We start from the raw sequence: 20929 nt of genomic DNA, 5'->3' as shown, positions 1-20929 counted from the left end.
ATGTAGATATGTTCTGGGCTTGCCCTCCAACCCCTCAGAATGTACCATCTCAGGAGAGACCTAAACAGATAATTATAAAGTAGTAGAGTATGGAGATAGAAGTAATATAGAATGGAGATGGGGGCTTCCGTGGTAGCTCAGATGGTAAAGCGTCTGCCTACAATGTGGGAGACCCAGGTTTGATCCCTGGGTCGGGAAGATCCCGTGGAGAAGGAAATGGCAACCCACTCCAGTATTCTTGCCTGGAAAATCCCATGGACTGAGGATCCTGGTAGGCTACAGTCCATGGGGTTGCAAAAGAGACAGTTGGACACGACCAAGCTAATAGAGGACAAGAGCAAAAACAACGAACTTTCACTTTCACAGAATGGATATGAGCCCAGAAAGCTATACAAGACTAGAGAAGTCTCCCCAGAGGAAGTGACATTTATTTCCACTGAGACCAAAGGATAGGTTAGAAGTTGGTTAAACATAGAAGGAGAGAAGAAAGGTGTGTGCCCCAGATGAAGGTAACATGTTCAAGGACACTGGGAGCACTGTGGCTATTGACAGTCACATTATGGGGAGAAATGTATGTAAATAGACACACTACTACTTGGGCATTGATGTCGTTCAGTCGCTCAGTCGTGTCCGACTCTCCTGTACAATGATACGAACCTCCATCCAAAGTTCTTTGGGCACTCTGTTTATCAGATCTAAATCCCTTGAATCTATTTGTCACTTCTACTGTATAATCGTTAAGGGATTTGATTTAGGTCATACCTGAATGGCCTAGTAGTTTTCCCTATGTTCTTCAATTTAAGTCTGAATTTTGCAATAAGGAGTTCCTGATCTGAGCCTCCCAGTCTTGATTTTGCTGACTGTTTAGAGCTTCTTCATCTTTGGCTGGTCATTAAGCATGCATATGAAGAGATATGATCAACCTTTAATTCTATACCATTCAGGTTTGAAATGTTTCTATTTCAACCTTCAACTTTCCATTATTGGTCCCTTCAAAAGCCAACCATGATACTCCTGTTAAGTCGTTCATCACAAATAGCTACCTTTTCAAGAGAACTAAGGGTTTCTCAGGTGGCTCAGTGATAAAGAATACCCCTGTCAATTCAGGAGACATGGGTTCAAGCCCTAGGTTGGGAAGATCCCTGGAGGAGGAAGTGGCAACCCACTCCTGTATTTGCCTGGAAAATTCTGTGGATAGAGGACCCTGATGGGCTATAGTTCAAGGGGTTACAAAGAGGTGGACACAACTGAATGACTGAGCATGCATAAGAAACGACTGGTTTACCCCAGATCTGAAACCCTTGTATTTTACCTGTTTAAAATTCCCACATATAACTAAGTTCTCCTAATCAAAGAAAAGCAATATTTTGAAAATAAGTGTATGTAGGTTTTTGTTGAGATGGGGTCAGTTACTCCAGAAGAGTTAATGTCTTTAGTCTTTTAGCTAATTGACTAGAGTCCTACACAATATGTGGAGAAGAAAGATTTGTCTGCCTGGAAATGTCTCTCTTTCAGCTGGGTAACCGGTTGTACTAGACAGATGCTTCTGATGGTTGGAGAAAGGGAAGTCTTTCCTTTGTTCATTCCAGAAATAGAACAGAGAACACCAACTATATTAGAGGCACTGCTTAACACCTGTGGAATCTCCGACTCAATGAATAACTTTTCCATTGAACTTAACTCAGGTAGAGAGAAAACACAGAAAACTTTCCATGGAGCCCATAATATCTACAATTATAGAATGCCTAAAATTAATCTTTTTCTGAAGTTTGTTTGACTGATAGCCAAATACTTATTAATTGGGCACATCAGTTCTTGTTTAAAATAAATGATTCTCAATATTCTTTTTTTTTTTTTTTCTCAATATTCTTAATAGAGACATTTCTTCTAACTTGCGAGTACCATTTCACTATCTGAGGGGATCCTTTTGAGCTTTTGCAATGTAAAGCCCTTTAGGAATACCTTGTGGGATCAGAAGGAGACATATTTGTCGTAACAGGAAAAAAAAAGGTTATTTTTCACTATAGTGCACATTAGATAACAGGTATGGAGCATAAACTTCTACCTGTGTTAACTCTGCAAGTTTAAATGAAAAACTTGCCTATGATTATCAGGAATGTTTTAACCTAACTGATTATAATGGCGTTTCCATAGATACTCTTAATGACCAGTTGAGAAAATGCAATCTCTCCCAAATCTGTTTAATTTACCTGATTTCAAAATATTATTCAAAAGGCACAGTAGCTCTTGTTGTTTAAAATAAATGGTCCTTGATGTTTTTACTAGATATTTATAAGCTGTGAATTGATATTTTCCTTGCTCATAACAACAATTCTTTCATGCACATCACTTGAGAGTAAGTCAAACTGCATTCACCAATGCTGTGATTGTTTCTAACTTTATGAAATATGTACCCATATTTTTATAGGGCTACTTTTGCTAATAATCATAATGAAGCCTTAGTGACTTGGTGGGGGGGATGACCAGTATACCTAACAATTCCCTAATAGTAGCTATGCGTGTGATGAAAGAAATTATTTAGATTTTTTTTGAAACAAAAGTATTCTTTCCTCCAGGCCCCCTGTTCACCTTAAGATGTTATATTACACATAAAATATAATTTATTTTATATAACATAATAAAATACAATAATAAAACATTTTTTAAATATAGTATATTTAACACATATTGTTAAAATATGATATTATACAAGATCAGTATGTCCCTGTTGTTGTTTGGTTGCTCAGTTGTGTCCAACTGTTTGTGACCCCAAGGACTCCCCTGTCCTTCACCATCTCCCAGAGTTTGCTCAAATGCATGTCATTGACTCAGTGATGCTATCTAACCATCTCATCCTCTGGTGGGATCCAGATCCCAATGATGCTTATTAACTGTGACCTTGAGCAAGTTAAGACTCCCATAGACTTTGTCCCCATGAGGGACAAAACTGACATTAGGGTTAAATGCTATAATGGCTTTGAAAAAGCTTGTGGTATGGCAGCTGACTTCCAGGTGTTCCACTGCAGCAACAGAGAACAATGTCTGTCATTAATTAAGAAAACAAGTACAAATAAACAAGGTATTGAGCAATAAAAACTCATTTAATATAAAAATGGAGATATTCAAGCAAACTATTTCAGGACATTGGAACCTCTCCCAGATAAGCCTAATACTAACAAGATTTCTGATAGAATTAGGGCATGCGGATATATAACCTAATCTTACATTTATTAGTTTAAAAGAAAATGAGGGAGTCCCCTGGTGGTCAAGTGGTTGGGATTTGGCACATTTTCACTGCCGTGGCCTGGGACCAATCCCTACTCAGGACACTAAGATTCTGTGCTGGGGTGGTGGGGAGTGGGGAAGAGAATGTGAAACTGTCACTTCCAGTTGTAACAGAATTGGTAATTTGGAACAACTGCTTAAGACAAAGAAAAAATACACAAAATATAAAAACATTTGCATGGAGGCATAGAAGAGTGAAAAATTACCATGCTAGTGTAGAATTAATTACCAGACTATGATTTAGAAAGGAATGAGGTCCAGGGAGTGATAAAAGTTTCTTAAGTAGAAACTAAAAATGGAAAAAAAAAAGAGCTAGAAAGATGGTTAAACAGACTGTAACCTTGAAATTAAAATACAGAAGCAGTGGGATTGGCAAACTCAAAGAGTTTAAATATTTGATTCCTGTCAAAAAATTATATTTTTGTAAAATGAGCTTATAAAATTCTTCTGTTAAAATTTTTATTGAAGTATAGTCGACTTACAATGTTGTGCTAGTTTCTGATATATATCAAAGTGATTCAGTTTTTTATATATATTTTTTCTTTTCTATTATAGACTATTACATGATATTGAATATAATTCCCTGTGCTATACGGTAGCTCCTTGTTAAAATGATCCTATAAGATTCTTATAGAACATCTCTTTCAAAGTTTCACAAGTCTAAGATAGCAGCAATAAGCTTAGCATGGCTATCTTCAACCAGCCCACATTTTGGTTCCACTTCTCTGTACCTCCAGGTTCTTCACGTTTAGATTGTTGCCCTAGCTCAAGGACACGGTGGTTAAAATGAGCCCTTAGCATATGAGCCAAGGGCTCTAATCCAAGATCAACTGTGTAGTCTTAGACAAGTTACTTGGCCTATCTAAGCCTCATCGTCTTATTTTATACATTGGGGGAAGAATGTACATTTCATAGGACTATTGTAAAGATGAAATGAGACAATGAGAATTTCAGTTCTTAATACAGCTCCAGGCACTTAGTATGTATTCAATACATAATAGTTGTTATTAACCCCTTTAGATGTCAATGTTTGCTACACAACAGTTTCACAGCCATGACTGGTATCATTCAATTCAACCAACATTTGCTCAGTGCATATCAAATGACAAGCACCACATAATTTTTGTGACCCCCCCCAAATTAATTTGTTTTAATCCTAATGCCTAATGTAATGAATTCAAAAGTTGGGCCTTTGGAAGATACTTAAGTTATACCAGTTAAATTGAATGAGATTAGCACATTCTAAAAGAAGCTCAAGAGAGATCCCTAGTCTCTTCCACAATGTGAGGACACAGTGAAAATGCACCAGTTATAAACCAGGAAATGGGCCTTCCCCAGAACTATGAGCAATAAATTTCTATTGTTATAAGCCACCCAGGCTGCAGTATTTTGTTGTAGCAGCCCAAATGGACAGACTTGAAATAGACACTTCTCCAAAGATACACAAGTGGTCAATAAACACAGGAAAGGATGCTGGACACCATTAATGAGAGAAATGCAAACCAAAACCATCCTGGAGTATCACTTTACACCCACTAGGAAGACAATAACAAAAAAGTCAGATAACTAGCTTTGATGAGGATGTGGAGAAATTAGAACCCTCATACACTGCTAGTTGAATCTAAAATGACATGGTTGCTTTGGAAAACAGTTCGGCAACAAAAAGTTGCCATAGGACCCAGCAGTTACACTCCTCAGAATATACACAGCTCCAGAGAGATCCCTAGACTCTTCAACTCAGAGATTTCCCTAGCCTTTCCACACATATTTTTGTGTGAAAAATATGTTCACACAAAAACCTGTACACATTTGTTCATAAATGCATTATTCATAACAGCTAAAAAGTAGAAACAACCCAGAAGTCCATCAACTGATGAATGTTTATACAAAATGTGGCTTATTCATGCAAAGAAAAAATATTCAGCCATGAAAGTACTGATAAATGCAATGACAAGGACAAAACTTGAAAACATTAGGCTAAAGTGAAAGAAGCCAGATACAAAAGACAAAATATTGTATGATTCCATTTATATGAAATACCCAGAATAGACAAATTCATAAAGACAAAAAGCAGATTAGTGGCTGCCAGGAGCTGACAGAGGGAAGAATGCAGAGTTACTGCTTAATTATACTGGGTTTGTTTTTTGGGGTGATGAACACATTCAAGAAATAGATTGTGGGGAAGGAGGTGGGAGGGGGGATCAGGATGCGGAACACATGTAAATCCATGGCTGATCCATGTCAATGTATGGCAAAAACCACTACAATATTGTAAAGTAATTAACCCCCAAATAATAAAAATAAATGGAAAAAAAAAAAAGAAATAGATTGTGGTAATGGTTGCACAATCTTGTAAACATACTAAAGACCAGGAATTCCTTGGTGGTCCAGTGGTTAGGACACCAAAGTTCATGGCAGAGGGCATGGGCTCAATCTCTGATTGGGGAACTAAGATCTTGAAAGTCGTGTGGCCAAAAATAGATAAAAAATACAAAATATTATATAAATATAATATATATTTAAATATATGTATAAAACACCAGAAATGTCCCTAGAAAATGAAATTAGGTGAATAAAGAATGTAATTTAATTTTACCTTGCTTAGTAGAAAAATCTCCCTGCAATTCTGTAGCAACTCCTAAACAAGTTACTTATTCTGTCAAGAACAGAGGGAAACTAACACACACACAAACACACACACACTTTTCTCTCTAAACCTAAACTGGATGAGCTCCCTCCAAAAGTCATGGCTTGCACGGAAGCAACCTAACTGTCCATCAATATAAGGAAGAGGTAAAGAAGATGTGGTACATATGTATAAGGGAATATTACTCAACTATAAAAAGGAACAAAATGGTGTCATGTGGGTGGACCCAGAGAGGGTCACACAGAATGCAGTAAGTCAGAAAGAGAAAAACAAATACATAGTCACATATATATGTGGAAACTAGAAAAATGGTATAGAAGATCTTATTCGCAAAACAGAAATAAAGACACAGACATAGAGAAAAACATATAGACACCAAGTGGGGGAAAGGAGTTGGGGGGGCGGCAGTGAATTGAGAGATTCGGACTGATATATATGCACTACTGTGTATAAAACAGATAAGTAATGAGAACCTACTGTGTGTCACAGGGAACTCTATTCAATGCTCTGTGGTGACCTATATGGGAAGGAAATTCGATAAAGAGCAGATATATGTTTACATATGGCCGATTACTTTGCTACACAGCAGAAATTGACATAGCAATGCAAAGCAACTAAAGTGAAACTGAAGTCGCTCAGTCGCGTCCGACTCTTCGACCCCATGGACTGTAGCCTACCAGGCTCCTCCATACATGGGATTTCCCAGGCAAGAGTACTGGAGTGGGTTGCCATATCCTTCTCCCAAAGCAACTAAACTTCAATTAAAAAAAAAAGTCCATGACATGGAGAAGGAAATGGCAACCCACTCCAGTATTCTTGCCTGGAAAAGCCCATGGACAGAGGAGCCTGGCGGGCTGCAGTCCATGGGATTACATGACTGAGCATGTGTGCACAAGGGTGGAGGGAGATGGGTTGGTAGCAATAAAGTGGTAGAACTAAAAAAATAAAAATAAAAATAAAAAATAAAAAAAATTCCATGACTTGAATCAGCTGTGGGCTTCCACTGTCTTAACCTCCTACTTCCTCCTGCCTTGATCCTACTCTTGCACTTTAACAGAAAACTCACCACAAAATGGTGTTCCATATGAAATATGATATGAAAATAAGCTGTGTAGTGTGAATGTCTAGAATACAGCAGAAACACCAAAACCCTTTCATTATACAAGGACAAGAAAATAACTGTGGCATCATTGTCTCGCCGGAAACCACAACTATAACTCCATATCACATGGGAATGGTGAAATCAATTCATTCATAATGCATCTTAATCCTCTAGCAGGAAAAATGCATTTGCAGATCCTGTGAAATGGCATGTACTGGCTACTTCTGCAGACTCTAGCTACTTTCCTCTAAAAAACCTGAGTCAAATAGCAAGAGAGAAATGGGTGAAAGTAATGAAATGAATAGGCAAATCTCCACAAGGATAAAACAATCACCACCACATTTAAGCATACATAGGTTGCAGGGACTCTTCTAGACCCTTTGTAGACCTCAGCTCTGCTCCTCAGGACATCCCTGCTTCACGGGTCTGACTATGACAATGTTACAAATAGATCCATTTTCACAATGGAGGAACATCAGAACTCTTAGTATAATTTAATCATAGTAACAGGGGTCAATGTTATTCTTTCCAAGCCTGAAAAGATTAGTGTGATTCTCTTACTTGTTTTTATTTTGGGGGGTAGGAAACATGATTTACATTTCTGTGAAATCTAATGAAAGTTAAAGATCATCTTTCCAGGAAAACGCATAGAAAGCGTATAATTTTGAGGGGATGGAATCACCGAGCACTGAAGTCCATCCGGATTAAAAACCTCTGCTGTAGTTCTAACTTTATCATTTTTGAAACATTATATGAAAGACAAGTGTTGGGATCATTGAAATTAGGATCAAATTAGTCTTAGGAATTCTTGTCTAGCAACCAAAAACATGTGGAAAGTTTAGCAGGACTAAAGCACTAATATAATAATAAATGTTAAAATTCTGTTTTTTTCCATAGTAGCTAAAAATACACCAAGTACCTAATCTGATCTGGCCAGTATCCAGTCATTAGTTAAGAGGTATGCTGAAATGCTGGCTCAAGCTCCATCTTTGAGAGGACATGAAGATGTGTTTACCAAAAAGAATGTAACAAACTTTAGTTTCTCATTTTTTGAGAAGGAAATTGACCCGATTTTCCAAAAACAAACAAACAAAAAACCTGTACTACAAATTTCAGGTTTCCAAAGATGATAAAGGTTTAAGAAACTGTTGTGTGTGTATGTTAGTCACTGAGTTGTGTCAGACTCTTTGCCACCTCATGGACTTTAGCTTGCCAGGCTCCTCTGTCCTTGGGATTCATCAGGCAAGAATACTGGAGTGGGTTGCCATTTCCTTCTCCAGGGGATCTTCCCAACTCAGGGATTGAACCCGGGTCTCCCACATTGCAAGCAGATTCTTTACCATCTGAGCCACTGGGGAAGCTCCAGTAGGCTTCCCTATTTAGGCAATAATAAATCATAAATCATTAGCAAAATACCAAAATTTCAGTTACACTAATACTTCTAGCTTGATGTAAAGGACTAGTAGATTCCAGTGTAAAGAACACAATTTGAAACAGGAACCAAGATTTATACAGATAAAAAAGTTCACTAAATATAAAGGAATTCATCCAGTAATGAAAAATGATTTAGTGGGTTATATTCATTATCCCAAAAGAATAATATACACATATTTTTAAAACCTTTACAGATTTTTACTTACAAGGGAAATGCTGATGATATACCAAGTAAAAATAAAAAGGAGAAAAAATTTTGCCCCAATCAACTTTAACGATGTTATTTATTTTTTCTGTGTGTGTGCACACATTTAGCTTTATTGTAACAAAGCAATTTGTATACCTTTAACATTTCAAACTGTGCATCATCTTTCCTTTCTAGTGAAACAAAAAGAAAAAATTTTAAAACAATGGTATTTTTCAAATGTAGAAAAAATACTATATACTCATAGGGGTTGCCTCTAGATAATAGAATTAAAGTTTATCTTTTCATATTTGTTTCTTTTTTCTTTCTTTCTTGCTGCATGGTCTGCAGGATCTTAGTTCCCAGAACCAGGGATTGAAGCTGCACGCTCCACAGTGAAAGCATTAGTTCTAACCACTGGACAGCCTCGTCTAAACTTTCTAAATGCAAATTGCATCACTTTGATTTAGTATGTTTTATTACTTTTTAAATAAAACATAAGTTCTTTATGTAGCAACTCAAACCATTTTAGAAAAATTTAGTCAAAAATTTAAAGCCACATATTTTTTAATACATCCCTACTACATCCAAAAAATCCAGTCCTCAGAGGTAAATGGTTCCAACATTTGGTTTGGTAGGTGTGTACCCTTCTAGAATTGTTTTCTGAAACTCCATTTACAATTAAAAAAGCATAATTTTGATTTTTCATGGTCTTTTTTCCTTTAGAATTCTGAGTTGTCTAAACTTAGCATCTTGATATAACTCAAACTGCAAATGGACATGGCTGTAATTTTAAACAAAACAAGCAGCTGCTTTTTTAAAACATATTTTTAAAGCACTGTTTACCTTCCTAAAAATGTTTTTCTGAAGTTTTCTTCTTAAATTTCTATTATAGATATGCCATGATCCTAATATCTTTGGTACTTGAAAATGACATATATAGGATAAACCCCAAAATATTTTGGAGTAGTAGTTGCTAAGATGATATATTAAGTACATATGGAATATGATGGTTTACAGAGCACTTTTTTTTTTAAGAGACACTAATATGTGACATAGGCTGAATCTTACATTTTTTATGAGATTTCAATCATTCATTGAATTTGTTCAACAAACATTTGTTGAGCACCTATTATGTGCTGGCACCTTCCCTAGCCTGGGCTTTGGCTTTAGAAGTAAACATCTCACCTCTAATCATTGCTTTCTCACGATCCCCTTCTTTTTAAAGCTTCCCTGGTAGCTAAGCTGGTAAAAAATCCTCCTGTAATGCAGGAGATCCCAGTTTGATTCCTGGGTCAGGAAGACCCCCTGGAGAAGGGATGGGCTACACACTCCAGTACTCTTGGGCTTCCCTTGCGGCTCAGCTGGTAAAGAAACCGCCAGCAATGTGGGAGATCTGGGTTCAATCAGTATTAATGGGACATAAATAAATCAGAAAAGAACAAGATTTCTCTTGTTGCTTACTCTTGTTGCAGACATGAGCTGATGCTAATCAGCATAGACTTTCTGGATAATCATGACTTGAGCACCTAGTCTCATTATCAAGGTAATGATTTGAATTGCTTAGATTAATTTGATTCATTTGTTAGCTGTGTTTTATTTTAATATGAAATTAATGCAAAAATATTTGATTCCCAGGTGTCACTTAGTGGTAAAGAACCCATCTGCCAATACAGGAGATATAAGAGATGCTAGTTCAATCCCTGCGTCAGGAAGATCCCGTGGAGGAGCACAGAGCAATCCACTCCAGTATTCTTGCCTGGAGAATCCGTGGACAGAGGAGCCTGGCAGGCTACAATTCATGGGGTTGTGAAGAGTTGGACATGACTGAAGCGACTTAGCACACACACACACAATGCAAAAATATGTGATTCCTGTTTACTTGTGCCACATTCATTATGCTATCACAATGACAGCCTACTTCATAAAGAGAATGACTTCTGAAGCTTTGAAACAATCAACTCTTGAAACACTACTCTGGAATTAAAAAAAAAAAAAAAATCAAGAAGCTGACCAGAAAGAGCTGGGGAGACAGGATCTATAGCAAAACAAACGTACCAAACTACAACGCTCACTAGTAAGTGATAACTTGGATAATATGGATATTAGATGAAGGGGTTAAGTCAGTTTCACATTTTTTTTTTCTGGATAAGATGGTCTACACAAAATGGCAAGGTAAGTTTTGAACCATATTGACAAGATTCCAGAAATTAGCATACACTGATCAGAATCAGTCAAGATCAGCGTGGTTTTGTTGACATGCTTTATTTTTAAAATTGACGTATACTTAATATACAATGTAGTGTTAGTTGCTGGTGTACAACAGAGTGATATAGTTTGTGTGTATATACACGTATTCTCAACATGCAAGGTTCCTAGACACCAAAGGCTCTTTTCCCTATGGTCAGCTCTGTGGTGAGGTATGCTACTGAAGACTCACCAGTGATCCAAAGAGATCCCTTAAAGGCATATTTAAGGACATATAACATCTGCCCTCAATTGCAAAACTTGGTAGCAAAAATTTGTTCCATATGCCATATATAACACATGCCAAAATGAAATCCGGCTGTTTGAAAACAGTAAGAGAAGCAGTGTCCAGGAGAGGCCTGTCCCACTCCACTCCCACTAACATGGATAAAATAAAATTAAACAAGTATGTCAACCAATTCCGAAGAGACATCTCCAGAACCAGACTGTTAGCACACTATCCACTCGATAGTGAACAGTTACTTGTTCAATTTGTATCATATACTACTATTAACTTTTAGCTTTTCAAATACAACCTCTATAGGTATTGCTATTTTTCCGGGTGTACTTTCTATTAGCTAAGAAGGTAGCATGGTAACAAATAGCACATTTATGGTGTTATCTAGTAGCTATTAATCTAACCAAGCATATAATAACCCTTTAATATTTGGGGGGGGAGAATCGATATTAACTGGAGTAGGGAATTTCCTGGCAGTCCAGTGGTTAGAACATAGAGCTTTCACCATGGTAGCCAGGGTTCAACCCCTGGTCTGGGAACTAAGATCCCACAAGCTGCCTGGTGTGGAAAAAAAAAACAACAACCATGCACACACACAAACACACACACAAAACCACACCAAAAAAACTGGAATAAGTACTGAGACTATTTCACCTTGGCAACCAATTCACAAAGTGTGTAGTCATTCAATTATTCAATTCATGAAATTAAAAGATCAGTTTTCATTCCAATCCCCAAAAAAGGCAATGCCAAAGAATGTTCAAACTACCATACAAATGTGCTCATTTCACATGCTAGGAAGGTAATGCTCAAAATCCTTCAAGCTAGGTTTCAGCAGTATGTGAACTGAGAACTTCCAGATGTTCAAGCTGGATTTAGAAAAGGCAGAGAACCAGAGATTAAATTGCCAGCATCCACTGGATCAAAGAGAAAGCAAGTGAATTCCAGAAAAATATCTATCTCTGCTTCATTGACTACACTAAAGCCTTTGACTGTGTGGATCACAACAAACTATTTAAAATTCTTAAAGAGATGGTAATAGAAGACCACCTTACCTATCTCCTGAGAAACCTGTATGCGGGTCAAGAAGCAATGGTTAGAACCAGACATGGAACCATGGACTGGTACAAAGTTGGGAAAGGAGTACGTCAAGGCTGTATATTGTCACCCTGCTTATTTAACTTCTATGCAGAGTACATCATGCAAAATGCTGGCTGAATGAAGCACAAGCTGGAATCAAGATTGCCAGGAGAAATATCAATAACCTCAGATACGCAGATGACACCATCCTTATGGCAGAAAGTGAAGAACTAAAGAGCCTCTTGATGAAAATGAAAGAGGAGAGTGAAAAAGCTGGCTTAAAATTCAACATTCAAAAAATGAAGATCACGGCATCCAGTCCCATCATGTCATGGCAAATAGATGGATTTGGCAAATAATGACAGATTTTCTTTTCTTGGGCTCCAAAATCACTGTGGATGGTAACTGCAGCCATGAAATTAAAAGTTGCTTGCTCCTTAGAAGAAAAGTTATGACCAACCTAGACAGCATATTAAAAAGCAGAGACATTACTTTGCCAACAAAGGTTCGTATAGTCAAAGCTATGGTTTTTCCAGTAGTCACATACGGATATGAGAGCTGGACCATAAAGAAGGCTGAGCACAGAAGAATTAATGCTTTCAAATTGTGGTGCTAGAGAAGACTCTTGAGAGTCCCTTGGACAGCAAGATCAAATCGGTCAGCGCTAAAGGACATCAACCCTGAATAGTCACTGGAAGGACTGATGCTGAAGTTGAAGATCCAGTACTTTGGCAACCTGATGGGAAGAGCAGACTCATTGGAAAAGACCCTGATACTGGGAAAAACTGAGGATAGGAGGAGAAGAGGGCAACAAAAGTTAAGATAACATCACCAACTCAACAGACATGAATTTAAGCAAACTCCAGAAGACAGCTAAGGACAGAGAAGCCTGGCATGCTGCAGTCCATGGAATCACAAAGCTTCAGACACAACTTAGCAACTGAACAATAAAGGTTTGATACTAAAAAGCACCCCTGCTACTTGTAAACTTCTTTCACTATTCAATAAATAGAATAATGCGTATGTGTCAATATGCTAAATCACAAATACATATAAGGAATACCTAGCCAAGGGCAAATTCCTAGGTAACTATGAGTTACAAAGTTAGTGGTTTTAATTATCTGTATTTCTTAATATGGAGAACAGTAAGCTGAACAAAATTAGGTAGAAGAATAACACTTTATCTCTTGGCCAAAGATATCACTGGGAAGACTATCTAGTCATCTTGTTGTACAATTAAGATAAATTATTGTGAGGCAAAAATGCAATTTCTGATCAAAAAAAAAAAATCAAAATTGCTTTTATTTCTCCCAGACATTATTAGTTAATGTCTTGAGAACTGGCATATATCTTTGGGGCTAAGTATATTTTAGAAGAAAAATAATTCTGTTTTTAAAATGCATATTTATTTCATATAAGCACTAATAAAGATACTAAGATTTAAAAACTATAAATGTATTTTCTCTTTCACTCCAACCTTCAATAATAAGTAAAATAATTCTGATGTGAGGAACAAACATATGAAATATATTTGCTTAACAATATTCTTAGTTATCAAAGTAATTGGGCTTCAATCACTGATAAGCATGTAAAGTATCAAAAGTCTGGTATTGAATGCTTAAAAATAAAACAAATTAAATAGCTCTATATTAGAAACTATAAAATATTGAAATAAAGTAAGACATAAATATACTATGGTCATGAACTGGAAGATTCAATATTGCAAAAAAATATCAGTCTCTCCAAACTGATATATAGATTCAACACAAACACAATAAAAATTTCAGCATGGCTTTTGGTGGAAATTTACAAGTGGATTCAAAAATTTGGGTATTCCCAGGTGGTCCAGTGATTAGAACTCTGAACTCTCACTGCCAAGGGTGGGTTGGATTTCTGATCTGGGAATTAAGATCCGACAAGCCAAGCATGCCCAGTCCCCAAAAAAGAAAAAAGAGTCATAAAAGAACAACAACAAAATAGCCTAAATAAATATTGACAAAACAATACTAAAGGACTCATATTACCAGTCAGCAAGACTAGCGGTAAAGCCTAATAATGATGCAAGTTTAGACACAAAGATAGAAAAAAAGGCCAATGAAAAGAGTCTATAAACAGATTCAGAACTAATCAGTCACCTGATTTGTGACAAAGTTGATGCCGTAGTGGGGAAAGTACAGGCATTTCAGTAATGGTGCTGGTCTAGTAGACACCCAGATGTAGAAGAATGAATCTTGACTCCTATCTCTCACACAATATGCAAAAGTCAATTCCATATCTTCATACAGCTATGAATGAATGGTTTTTATTTATTTTTTTTTGAATGAATGGTTTTTAAAAGTAGCTTTTAAAGAAGAAAACAAAAGAGAACAACTTTATGTCTTTGGAATTTGCAGAAAATAGACAATATTTTCTTAAACAAGAAATAAAAAGTTATTTAAAAGTTACCATAAAGAAGAGAGGTAAACTGGACTACATTAAAGATAAGAGTTTCTGTTCATTCGGGACTTCCCTGGTGGTCCAGTGGCTAAGACTCCAAGCTCTGAGTGCAGGGGGCCCAGGTTTGATCCCCGGTCAGGGAACTAGCAAGCAGATCAAACTAGTCAATCCTAACGGATATCAATCTTAAATATTCATTGGAAGTCCTGATGCTGAAACGGAAGCTCCAATACTTTGGCCACTTGATGCAAAGAACCGACTCATTAGAAAAAACCCTGATGCTGGGAAAGTTTGAAGGCAGGAGGAGAAGGAGAAGACAGAGGATGAGAATGGCGTCACCGACTCAATGGACATGAGTTTGAGCACGCTCCAGGAGATGGTGAAGGACAGGGAAGCCTGGCAGGCTGTAGTCCATGGGGTTGCAAAGAGTTGGACACGACTGAGCGACTGGGAGCTAGAACAACAGGGAGCTAGAACCTACATGCTGCAACTAAGACATGGTGCAACCAAATATATAAGTAGTTTTTAGAAAAAAAAAAAAAGAATTTCTGTTCATTAAAAAGCACAGGGAGTTCCCTTGTGGTCCAATGGTTAAGACTCTGGGCTTTGACTGCCAGGCCTGGGCTGGATCCCTGGTTGGGGAACTAAGATCCTGCAAGTCTTGAAGTGTGGCCAAAAACTAAGAAGTACAATTAAGTGAAACATTGTCATAAAATAGATCAAGATATCTGCAATTATTTATTCAACAAAGAATTTGTTTCAACAAAATATAATAAACTAATGAATTAGTAGTAAAAAGCCAATTTAAAAGTGAATAAAAGTAGGACTTTCCTGGTGTTCCAGTGGTTAAGACTCCATGTTTCCACTGCAGGGGTTAGGGTCAGGGAACTAAGGTCCTGCAAACTGCACAGAAAGGCAAAAAAAAAAAAAAAAAAAATAGAGCTCGATTTCATTAGTCATCAAGGAAATGCAGTGTAGTGATGCCACTATACAGCCAATGAAATTATTAAAACAAAATAAGACAGAAAATAACCAACTGTTGGATAGGGAGCAAGTGGAACTCTCATACATTACTGTAAAGAGTCTTAACCACAGCAATTTGGTAGTATCGATGAAAGTTAAACATACGCATATTTTATGACAAAGCAATTCCACTCCTAGGAATATAGGCAATAGAATGCATGCATATATTCACCAAAAGACTTTCATAAAAAGGTCCATGGTAGCACTACAATGCTTGTTCTCCTGTTCGGTTCTGTGCTGTAACATTCTACTGCCCATTAACAACAGAATGGATAGGCAATATGACAGTATGACAAAACAACAGAATAGATATTGTTAATTCATGATATTAACAATAGAATTTCTGTATTGTGATATATACATACAATGGAAAGCAACACTACAATGGGGATGAATAACTATAAGCGAGACTATTGATGAGTCTCATAAACATAATATTAGGAAAAGGAGACCATAGACAAGAGTGTACAACTGTTCCCTGCTCTGTTAGAATGACCTTCCCTCAGAGAAGTGTTCCCTGTTTTCTTCTCTGCGTCCCCATGCACTGTTGGATGAGTAGGTCTATCAGGGTGTGAGTTCAGTATTAGGACAACACAATACATCTTCAGAATCAGCTTTGTCTGGAAAAAGGTGATATTTTGGGGAAAGGGGGAAGCAAGAGAGAGCAAGTGATGATACGTATGGTATGTGAAGCAAGAAATGATATGTGAATATCATCTAATATAGGGAAACTTTGAAGTAAGATATGAACAGAAATAAATTAATTAAAATTGTATCTCATATGAACAGTATAACCACGTTGAAGGGTGAGGGTGTTGTGTGTGAGAGAAAGAAACATTAATTCCATAAAACTAATTCAACAAAGGCATTGTCTAAATTTTGAACACACCACTGACATTTCAGTAACAGCAATAATTTCTGTCACCAAGATCTTGGTTTCTAATTACAATTCTCTACCAAAAAGAACCAAGTTTTCTTGGCTACCTGTCATTTCATCAGGGGCAGGATGGGAAATAGAAAACCTTGGAACATTTGTGACAGAAAATAATTATTCAAACCATAGTTGAAGGTGCTCCCTGGCCAAATTTGGGGAAATTTGAGCATCAGAATAAGTAATGATAATAAAGAAGCATAATCTACTGAATATAACAAAAATCTACAAGTTGACACTGAAATAAATATATAAATAAAGTAAGAAGAAAAATCTCTTCCTTGGAGTTTAAAGCTAATTAATAGATTTAGAAGAAATGATGAAAACAGAATCAGCTTTTGACAACTATCAGGCAAAAATTAGCAGTGAATACTAAAACTGAAGAGTGAAAATTTGAGGGATAGCTGTATTATATTTACAAGCCTCAATGTCCCTGCAAGATATTTATTAAGTATAAAGTGAAAAATACTGATTATACCATGGAGACACTACCTTTAACCAAGTGGTAAAAATTAAGATCATAAATAGTGGGACAAAGGACATCATGCCCCTTTTATAAGAAGGTATTCAAACAAAAATGCATAATCCAGATGAAGTCATGAGGAAGCATTAGACAAACCCAAAGTGAGGGACAAAATAAGTAATCTGCACTTTGTAAAAGTAGCAATATCATAAAATATTGCAAAAAATATTTTAACTACCCCCAAAACCTTTGTATTACACTATTCCATTATATCAAACCCTGGAAAATACAAACAAATGTACAACGATGGAAAGATGTTTGCTTGAGGAAAAGGGGTACAGGTAGAGGTGTAGAGACTATGAAGGAATTTTGGGGAGGGATGGATTTTGACTGTGCTAATGGTCACACAGTGTATGTAAATCATAACTATCAAATTGTATACTTTGAATATGTGTAGTTTATTATATGTCAATTATGCCTCAGTATTGTTGTTTTATAAGTCTAAGGAATTACTACAAATTAATAGAGGCCAAAAGGATATTTTCTTATAGGCCAAATAAAGTCTGTGGGTTAGATAATAACAATGGTTCATTGTTAATTTCATAATTTTGATAATAATATGTGAGAACATACTCGTTTTCAGGAAATCTATTCTCTAGTATGTCAAGATAAAGGAATATCATGTCTATGAAAAATTTAGTCTCAATTAATTCAGAAAAACTATTTATATATATGGAGGAGACATATCTGGAAGAGACAGGGCTTCCCTCATAGTTCAGTTGGTAAATCATCTGTCTGCAGTGCAGAAGACCCGGGTTTGATTCCTGGGTCAGGAAGATCCCCTGGAGAACAAAATGGCAACCCACTCCAGTATTCTTGCCTAGAGAATCCCATGGACAGAGGAGCCTGGCAGGCTACAATTGATGGGGTTGCAGGAGTGGGACATGACTTAGCAACTAAACCACCACCACGGAGGAGACAAAAAGAAATAGCACAGGGAACTCTTTTCCGTACTCTCTAATGACCTAAATGGGAAAAGAACCTAAAAAAGAATGGAAGGACTTCCCTGGTGGTCCAGTGGTTAAGACCCTATGCTTTCACTGCAAAACACATGAGTTGGATCCCTGTTTGGGGAAATGAGAACTCACATGCTGCATGGGGCAAGCCAAAAAATTAATTAAATTTTTTAAAAGTTCAAAAAAAAAAAAAAAAAAAGAGTAGATAGATGTATACCTGATTCACTTTACTAGACACCAGAAACTAACACAACATATTAAATCAACTATACTCCAATAAAAATTATTTTGTAAAAATTAAAATAATACAATCAAAAGTGTCAAACAGATAGCTAGTGGGAAACTGCTATACAACATAGGGAGCTCAGCTCAGGGCTCTCTGTGATGTCCTAGAGTGGTGTCATAGCAGGTGGGTGGTAGAGAGGCTCAAGAGGCAGGAAACACATGTTTATTTATAGCTGATTCAGGTTGATGCACAGCAGAAACCACACAACACTGTAAAGCGATCATCCTCCAGTTTCAGAAAATGTCATCATTTGGCTGGAAGATGAACTAAATGCTCTGTACGGTAATATTTCTATAACTCTGAATTATGCAAAGCAAAAGTTTTTTATGCAGGTCAAGAAACAGCCGAACCACACATGGAACAATGGATTGGTTCCAAATTTGGAAAGGAGTACATCAAGGCTGTATATTGTCACCCTGCTTATTTAACTTCTATGCAGAGTACATCATGCAAAATGCCGGCTGAATGAAGCACAAGCTGGAATCAAGATTGCCAGGAGAAATATCAATAACCTCAGATACGCAGATGACACCATCCTTATGGCAGAAAGTGAAGAACTGAAGAGCCTCTTGATGAAAGTGAAAGAGGAGAGTGAAAAAGCTGGCTTAAAACTCAACATTCAAAAAAATGAAGATGATGGGTGGGCAGCCCTCAGCTGGACCAGCAGTTGGAGGGGTTGTGGTGCTGGGCGGTCTGCAGGTGCTAGCAAATCCCACCCAGAGTGTAGAGTTGGTGGTGTCTAGGTACTCGGGGGAGAAGGAGGAGGCAGGGGTGAATCAATTATAAATGACTCTGAAGCAGGACGCGGAGCCTAAATTCCAAGGTGAGAGAGTGCTGTACTTTCATGGGAGGCTTCTTTATGAAGCAAAGGTACAAAATCTGTTTTGAGAAGTTAGCTGAAACTACTGGTTGGATAATATAATGAGATTTCAGTGACTGGCAGCTGTAGTGAGAGCTAGCTTTTTCATAGATTTTCAGATTCATAGTTCCTATGGCAACCCACTCCAGTACTCTTGCCTGGAAAATCCCATGGACAGAGGAGCCTTGTAGGCTACAGTCCATGGGGTCGCTAAGAGTCGGACACGACTGAGCAACTTCACTGTCACTTTTCACTTGCATGCATTGGAGAAGGAAATGGCAACCCACTCCAGTGTTCTTGCCTGGAGAATCCCAGGGACGGGGGAGCCTGGTAGGCTGCTGTCCATGGGGTCACACAGAGTCAGACATGACTGAAGTGACTTAGCAGCAGCAGCAGCATCTTCTCTTTATTGGTGTCTTACTGCTTGCTGAGTGGGTCACATAAAGCATCCTGCCATTCATGTTACTGACCTGCTAAAGGTCAGTAGTTTAAAGAGCATTTGAGTGGAAAGATGGAGGTTTGACTGTGGAAGCAAAATAGCATTGTTAGTGATTTGTGAGTAAATATTGCCAAAGTCAATTTTATTGGCAAATATTTGGCATAAAATTCAACATTCAAAAAACTAAGATCATGGCATCTGGTCCCATCACTTCATGGCAAATAGATTGGGAAACAATGGAAATGGAAACAATGACAGACTTTCTTTTCTTGGGCTCCAGAATCACTGCAGATGGCGTCTGCAACCATGAAATTAAAAGATGCTTCCTCCAAAAGATGCTTTCTTCCAAGAAAAGCTATGACAAAGCAGAGACGTTACTTGCTGACAAAGGCCCATATAGTCAAACCTATGGGTTTTCCAGTGGACATGTATGGATATGAAAGTTGGACTGTGAAGAAAGCTGAGTGCTAAAGAATTGATGCTTTTGAACTGTAGTATTGGAGAAGACTCTTGAGAATCCCTTGGACTGCAAGGAAATCAAACCAGTCATCCTAAAGGAAATCAGTCCTGAATATTCATTGGAAGAACTGATGCTGAAGCTGAAGCTACAATATTGGACCACCTGATGCAAAGAATTGACTCTTTGGAAAAAACTCTGGGAAAGATTGAAGGCAGGAGGAGAAGGGGATGACAGAGGATGAGAGGGTTGGATGGCATCACTGACTCAATGGACATGAGTTTGAGCAAGCTCCAGGAATTTGTGATGGACAGGGAGGCCAGGACTCCATGCAGTCCATGGGGTTGCAAAGAGTCGGACATGACTGAGTGACTGAACTGAACTGAGAAGTTTTTTATGATTTTTAGAAATAAAGAAAGTGGTGCAAAAACAAAACAAAACAAAAGAATGTGGTGCTTAAGAGAGTGTGAGCAATAGCCAATATATTCATTCATTCCTTAACAAATACTAGTATTTCCCACCCTGACAGACCTTGACCACATGGCCACACTTGCTTGCCAGATCAAGTTTACAGAAATAAACCACACACCATCTAAATTTCTAAACCTAATTATTTGAGTTACAACTATATTCTTTTCATTCAATTAACAAGTGTTTACTTAGCACCTATCACTGTAACAAGGCTAGAAAGTGCAAGAAAAACAAAGTTCCCTGGAAGCAAACCTGAGGAACATGCACAGATACAGGTGTTGCACAGGAAAGGATGAGTGAAGGGGTGGGCTCTTGTTAGGCAGGGAAAAGG

The 20929-nt window shown here is 37.4% G+C and overlaps 1 protein-coding gene across 2 annotated transcripts in view; it reads right to left on the bottom strand.

Annotated features, from left to right (window-relative positions):
• The window catches only part of TET1 (tet methylcytosine dioxygenase 1), a 136584-nt gene that overhangs the window by 100493 nt on the left and 15162 nt on the right, over positions 1-20929 (bottom strand). The window lies entirely within an intron of this gene.

The sequence above is a fragment of the Cervus elaphus genome, chromosome 15, assembly GCF_910594005.1.
Source record: "Cervus elaphus chromosome 15, mCerEla1.1, whole genome shotgun sequence".
NCBI lineage: Eukaryota > Metazoa > Chordata > Mammalia > Artiodactyla > Cervidae > Cervus > Cervus elaphus.
Note: the sequence above shows the minus strand (reverse complement) of the source record. Positions and strands in the feature narration are given on the sequence as shown.